The sequence below is a fragment of the Macrobrachium rosenbergii genome, chromosome 42 (assembly GCF_040412425.1).
Source record: "Macrobrachium rosenbergii isolate ZJJX-2024 chromosome 42, ASM4041242v1, whole genome shotgun sequence".
Lineage (NCBI taxonomy): Eukaryota > Metazoa > Arthropoda > Malacostraca > Decapoda > Palaemonidae > Macrobrachium > Macrobrachium rosenbergii.
Genome location: NC_089782.1, coordinates 33,232,880 through 33,240,379, shown reverse-complemented (window position 1 = coordinate 33,240,379; position 7,500 = coordinate 33,232,880). Strand labels below are relative to the sequence as shown.

The 7,500-nt window shown below is 38.9% G+C and overlaps 1 protein-coding gene and 1 long non-coding RNA gene across 2 annotated transcripts in view; one reads left to right on the top strand and one right to left on the bottom strand.

Annotated features, from left to right (window-relative positions):
* Positions 1-1,748, top strand: part of LOC136828195 (uncharacterized) — a 3,400-nt gene extending 1,652 nt beyond the window's left edge. Inside the window, exon 3 of the long non-coding RNA XR_010849954.1 lies at positions 1,307-1,748. This is a non-coding gene — a long non-coding RNA (uncharacterized lncRNA). The remainder of the gene's footprint in view (positions 1-1,306) is intronic.
* Positions 1-7,500, bottom strand: part of LOC136828196 (uncharacterized) — a 221,643-nt gene that overhangs the window by 107,596 nt on the left and 106,547 nt on the right. The gene's annotated exons all lie outside the window — the stretch shown is intronic.

Sequence of the window (7,500 nt, the reverse complement as noted above, 5' to 3'; positions counted from 1 at the left end):
TAAATGGCTAGGTGCCCATGTTTGTGTGTATAAATGGATAGGTGCCCATATTTTGTATATTTTCTTATAAAGATTTCCATTTTTGTGCTTTTGTGTATTTACCAACCAAACCAGTTTTTTTTTTACCTCCACCCCTACAGGGGTGGGTCCTGTAGGGGTGGAGGCCCCTCCCATGCCCTGCTCCATAGGTCTTACGACCTATGGGCAGGTGCATGGGAGGCTTTTTCTTTTCAGGTACTAAATTCCTATTTTTAGTAAACGAACAGTTATCAAGATTTTTTTTTTTTTATTTTAAAGTAACGCGATTGCTTATGCCGAAGGATTTTTATTGCTAGAATTTTGCCACGTTTTGTCAAGACGCTTTTTACGTAACTGTTTTGCTTTTAAAGTTTGGTAATAATACAAGTAAGCTAACTTAAGTAGGTATTTAATTTCGTGAGAATGGTAGTTAATGTTAAATTACCTTTTTCATCAACGAAGTTCAGTAGTGATTTACTTTTAACTTGTGCCTCTGTACTTCTCAGCCTAAATGACTTTAAAATTGCTTGCCAATTATTAAGTAAATTTAAGTAACTTTGATATTGCATTGCTTTGATATTGCATTGCTTTAAAGTTTTAATGTTGACAAAACTATTTTAATTTCATTTAACGTAAATTAGAGCTTCATTTGATCATCGTTCAAATTAATTTATAATTAGTGATATTCACGTCAATGATACAATGAACATTCTTTTTTACTTATAGAACCATTGTGAATGGTAGTTTAATGGTATTCGTTAAATTTAACAGTCTAAAAAGCTTGAGCTAGGTTTTGCTGTTGTTTAATAGCCCTACCAAATTAGCTTTTTAATTATGGCCCCTAGCAAATTAACCTTTTGTTAATTTTGCTCGACAGCTGTGACTTCTATACCCTACATAAGTGGTTCCCTTGATCAGTTCACTACTTTGCACTTTTGACTGCTTTATAGCATTTTTGACTGCTTTATAGCAATTTTGGCTGTTTTTTAACACTTTGGGATACTTTAACACTTTGGGATACTTTAACACTTTGGGATACTTTAACACTTTGGGATACTTTAACACTTTGGGATACTTTAACACTTTGGGATACTTTAACACTTTGGGATACTTTTGGTCTGTGTGCTAGCACTTCTTTTCATCCTTGGGATTTTTGTCTTGGGCTACTGTGGCCAGAGCTTTCATAAGAGACTGGTTTGTATAGGAGAATTCAGTTCATCTAAGTAATCTTACGTCACCTTTTTATTTTATTTTTTAGCTTGCTGCTGCTGTATTTTTTGCTTTCCAGGATATTTGCTGGAGCAGAATTACGTAAAACGATATAAACAACACTTTAAGCAAGGACTGAATGTGTTCGTTGTTTTTACGCCACAAGAAGTTTTGAATCTGAATCTGAGGAGGATGAAGTCTGGCATTACTGATACTTGTCTTATCTTAAGCGGTCCTGCATTGTTGGTTCGAGGGTGTTATTGCCTTGTAACTTCAGTGTGCTACTAAAATATAGTATTAAATGAACATGTTAATATGAACGAAATTACCCTCACCAGTGATAGCAATTGGGTAATGTTTCTTGCCATAACGAATTAAATATCTAGACCTTTTTAATCTGTCTAACTTAACCAGTAGATTGTTATAAAATCACATGGGATTTACAAAAGTAATTTTGATTTACAAAATTTAACTTCAGTATGTTTTTGTATAAGTTTTGTAATATTATGGAAGGAAAGTTACTGTGTTTTTACTTTTTTTTAATACCTGAAATTTGTTGTGGTTTAGGTTTTATACTATGAGAAAAACCACGTCACTTCTGGCAGGGTTCACAGTCGATGTTGACTAGTCTGAAGTTCTGTTAACGAACGAAAGATTCAGACTAAAATGTCATTGTCTGAAAGGCATCAGGAGTAAATAATTGAGAAAAACTTAAACTGAGTTATAATTTAAACCGAGTTATCATTTTCTATGAGGTTATAGCCTGCTGTTGGATATACTTAAGTTTCATGTCGCCAGAAATAAGAACTTGAATTCTGAAGTGAACTTTGCATTTCGTTCAGATAATGGCAGCAAACAAACTCCTTCAGTTGTGTATCAGTCTTGATTCAATAAAAACAATGTAGAATAATTGAACAAAGCTGCCAAACTGCGAGCACAGGAAAGAAAGTTCCCATTGTGTCTGTGGAAAGAAAGTACTCTAAATTTTACTCTTCACAGCTAAAGGATGGTTTTGGTTTGAACTAAATGCTGAAAAAAGTGGCATAGTCCCACTAGGTACCATTTGACACTTGAATCGTTAAAGCAAAATTAAAATTAATTTTTTAATTTTCTATCTTAATCGGAAATAAAAATGGAAATTAGTTATTTATTTAAGTTGGATATAAGTGTAAAGATTGCTCCATTAGTGTTTATAATTTCTCTCTCTCTCTCTCTCTCTCTCTCTCTCTCTCTCTCTCTCTCTCTCTCTCTCTCTCTCTCTCTCTCTCTCTGTGTTAAGTGTAGCTCGTGTTTATGCATTCTCTACTCACGGTGGCAGTGTGTTGTCAGTTATGTAGTTTTTGGAAGCCAATGGCAGAGAGTCAAAATTTATCAGTTTCAAACCCTTGGTCATATAAAATGTTCCTATGGGAAATATATTGTTGCAGACAATCTGCAATAAATTTGATAAAGTTTGTGGTCATTTTTTTTCACCTTTGGACCAATATTGCCAAACGTTGTGTAGTCTAAGGCTGCACACAGCCTTAGAAGGCAATATTTTCGGGATTAAGAAAGAATGGAAAAGAGAAATCCTTGGTGATCACAAATGTTAAGCACATGGAACTGATGGGAGCCAGTTGTAGTTAGTTTGTAATTAAGCCTGGCGTTATTCCAGCAAGGGCTTTTGCTCAGGAAGCAGCCCCTGAGTCATTCAGTGATGTGAAGATGCAAGGTATGAATACGAATCTTTTATTAATGAATAAGCAAATGACGATGGGCAGAAGGAAAAGTTTTAAACTTTTAAAATCCTGAGGTTACCCTTCAGTGGGACTGATATAATTTAATAGAAAATAGCCAATAAAGATGAATGGAATCTCTGGGAAAACGAAAATATCCCCTGGAATTTTCATGCTGTATTTGATGAACTCTATATAATGGGGTAAACTACTACTGTATGAGTTAAAGGGATTATTGGAGGTGAAGGAAAAAAGTCTTAAGCCAAGGAGGAACAGAGGGGTTGCTGCAGCTCTCAGAAGGAAAACGTTTTATACTTATCTCGAGTAGAACTATAGACTAAGGGCGCTGTAGGAGGGCTGTAGACTGTAAGAACACTAGGATAACTACAGGCTGAAAGAGGGCTGTAGGAAAACTATAGACTGAAAGAGCACACTGTAGGAGAAAGAGACAGAGCACACTGTAGGAGAACTAGAGACTGAAAGAGCACACTGTAGGAGAACTAGAGACTGAAAGAGCACACTGTAGGAGAACTAGAGACTGAAAGAGCACACTGTAGGAGAACTAGAGACTGAAAGAGCACACTGTAGGAGAACTAGAGACTGAAAGAGCTCCCTGTAGGAGAACTAGAGACTGAAAGAGCTCCCTGTAGGAGAACTAGAGACTGAAAGAGCTCCCTGTAGGAGAACTAGAGACTGAAAGAGCTCCCTGTAGGAGAACTAGAGACTGAAAGAGCTCCCTGTAGGAGAACTAAAGACTGAAAGAGCTCCCTGTAGGAGAACTAGAGACTGAAAGAGCTCCCTGTAGGAGAACTAGAGACTGAAAGAGCTCCCTGTAGGAGAACTAGAGACTGAAAGAGCTCCCTGTAGGAGAACTAGAGACTGAAAGAGCTCCCTGTAGGAGAACTAGAGACTGAAAGAGCTCCCTGTAGGAGAACTAGAGACTGAAAGAGCTCCCTGTAGGAGAACTAGAGACTGAAAGAGCTCCCTGTAGGAGAACTAGAGACTGAAAGAGCTCCCTGTAAGAGAACTAGAGACTGAAAGAGCTCCCTGTAAGAGAACTAGAGACTGAAAGAGCACACTGTAGGAGAACTAGAGATTGTAAGAGCACTGTAGGAAAACTATAGACTGTAGGCTGTAAGAGCACTGTAGGAGGCCTGTAGACAGCTGGATTGCAAATAGGTGCCAAGTTCGCATAGTTCCCTGTGGTAAGGCGACAGGGAAAAGAGCGAGAAAGGATAAGTACAGAGTTAAGGAGAATGTTTTACGCAGCGTGTTTAGGAAAGATATAATGAAATGACATGGGGAATTCAAGAAGGAAAAACAGAGATAATTTATATAAGCCCTTTAGAGCGAGTACTGGTAGTTCCAACACGCACAGAAACAGGGAGTTGCAGGTCGTTTCCAAATCACACAAAACCAGCATAATCGTGAATGTTCTCCAAAATGAACTTAGTTTCATCGTTTTTGTATATTTGCGTAATTTTATCTAAACTGTGGTTTTTTGGGGGGAAACTGACCAGGAAGCGTTCTTTAGCAGCTATTTCTCTGACTGCATGGTCTCGGATTGTCTATTATCTTATGCCAGCTTCGCTGATATCCGAATCTTAGCCTGTGTACCCCATAGGGGGGTTAGTGCCATCCATGCACCTCACGTGGTGTACTGTAGGCATGACTCAAAGGTCTACGCAGCGTCCCTTCGCCCCCCTAGCTGCAACCTCTGTCATTCCTTTTATTGTACTTCCGTTCATTTTTTCTTTCTTCCATCTGACCTTCCACCCTCTCCTAACAGTGGTTTCATAGCGCAACTGCTAGGTTTTCCTCCTGTTACACCTTTCATACCTTCTTACTGTCAATTTCCGCTTCATAGCTGAATGACCTCGTAGGTCCCATTGCTTGCCTTAGGCCTAGATTCTATATTTCATTCTGTTGTTTAGCCTGTGTACAATTGCTGTATAGGTTGTGCGGCTGGATACTGGCAGCTTTCTAAGTACCATTTGGCAGTTCTTAAACCTTCAGAGACACTGCTCTCTTCTTGCTGTTGACAATATCCTAATGCTTTGCTGCTCTTTTGCTGGGTTAATGATGGTCCCAGTGTAATGCTTATTTTGCTGCGTTTAGCAAGGGCGCCTTGCTCTGAATTTCGCCGAAGTGGGGAATCAGCGACACTACTGCTTTGGCACAGATGACATGGCTTCTTGGTCACTTGTTTGGGTCAAATATCTCTTGTGTTTGTCCACCGAGTCTTGACAATATCAGAAACTGACTTAGACCTAATTTTCTTTTATTACTTACGACCAGGAAGCTTTCGTTGTCAGGGGGAAAGTGTGGTGGGGGGGAGAAATAAGTGTCTATTCTAGCAATGCTGGCGGGTGAAGGCGGTCCTTTTGGAATGGTGGCCATGATAAGGTGGTGTGTGTCTGTGTGGATATATATATATATATATATATATATATATATATATATATATATATACACACACACACACACACACACACACACACTTGTGTATATGTGTGTATGTGTACGAAAAGCAATATAAGACAGAAACCAAAAAATCTAAATACAAATATACACATCAATGCAAGCGACGGGACTTGAAACGAAAGACCGAAGTCAAAGAGAGACATTGGTGATTTCAACGCCGAGTTAGCTACGTATCTTTAAAACCTTGAGGAACGATGGCCATGAAAAGAAGAATTCTACCCCTCGGTTAAGAATGTCACGGGTCCACCACTTTCCTCCATGATGGAGAAATGCTTCGGGCGAAAGCTGCAGGTGGTGTTTCTTGCTTCTCTCTCTCTCTCTCTCTCTCTCTCTCTCTCTCTCTCTCTCCCTTTTCGCGGTTTTAATGTCAATGTTATTGTGTTTTTTTCGTGTTCCTTTAATTTGTTTTTCTGTCTCCGGGGCTCTTTTTTTTTTTTTTAAGCGTTTCCCTTGACTGCACATTGTTAGTTAAAATCGCAAGGTTTTATTGTCACGTGCAAAAGCCGCGGGTGTTTCAGAATGCAGTGTTGAAATAGTCATGGCCTCGTAGGTCCCAGTGCTTGGCCTTTGGCCTAAATTCTATATTCAATTCATTTCAATTCAATTCAGTTCTTTCCATCTGTCAATCAGTTTATCGAATAAATGACTGAGCTTTCTATCACCGGAGTGATAGAATAGTCTTTGAAGTGGCTTAAGAAAATAAACTGTCATAAGTATAATTCATTTTATATCTATTTTTGTGTTATTTTAATATAAGAATGCTTTCGTCAGCAAGCAAAACACCGACACTGAAACTAAATGTCATTGTCAACTGTGAAGGTGCTTGAGTTTTCCTTGCATGACTGTCGCGTCGTTTTTCATGTGTTTTTTTTTGGAGGGGAGGTCAACATATGCCTCGTAATTTCATTTACTTATTTGGGTTCTTTTCTGTATCTCTTAGACCTACATTCGAGAGAGTACAGAATTTAATTTTTTCTGTAAAAACTATTGTGCCGGCTTTGTTTGTCAGTCCGCACTTTATTCTGTCCGCACTCTTTCTGTCTGCACTTTTTTCCTGTCTGCACTTTTTCTGTCCGCACTTTTTCTGTCCTTATTTTTTCTGTCCGCACTTTTTCTGTCTGCACTTTTTTCTGTCCGCACTTTATTCTGTCCGCCCTTTTTTCTATCCGCACTTTTTTTCTGTCCTCATTTTTCTGCCCGCACGTTTTCTGTCCGCATTTTTTCTGTCCTCCCTCAGATCTTAAAAACTGATGAGGCTAGAGGGCTGCAAATTGGTATGTTGATCATCCACCCTCCAATCGTCTAACATACCATACTGCAGCCCTCTAGCCTCAGTAGTTTTTTATTTTATTTAAAGTTAATCTTAGCCATCATCGTGCCTCTGGCAACGATATAGGATAGACCACCACCTAGCCGTGGTTAAAGACTTACGGACCGCGGCTCACACAGCATTACACCGAGACCACCGAAAGATAGATCAATTTTCGGTGGCCTTGATTATATGCTGTGCAGAAAATTCCATTGCGCTGAAGAAACTTCGGCGCATTTTTTACTTGTTTTTTTCTGTTGCAGATTAAACTCGTACGGAATGTAGAGGCTATTTTTGACGAGTTGTAAAGATATGACAAAATTTTGCATATCAAAGGTGAAACCGAGGGTCTGTCTTGCAGGAAAACGGCAAGACAATGTTAAGGAAAATGAAAATAAGAAGTGAGAATGGAATATCAGGCGAATGTCACGAAGAATTCCTTATCGTGGCGATTGCTATGCTAATTTACAATCGAATGTCAATCACACTGCTCTTAACCTATCAATTCTTCTATCATCGGTCTCACTTTTTCGAACGTAACTCCTTTGCATTACGTTAAGATTTTTCGTAAAAAAACGGTCAAAAAAAGTAACTAAAAACGAAAATAAAGAGAATGAAACAGAAAAGAAAATGGAAACTTCCAGGAGTGTCACGGAGAGTATTCAAACGTGCCGGTAATAAGTGTCATTACGACCGATGTTCCCGCGATGCTGTACTTGACTCCGGATGTGTGCGTGTTCCCTGTTGGGCCAAAACGATCCAGTA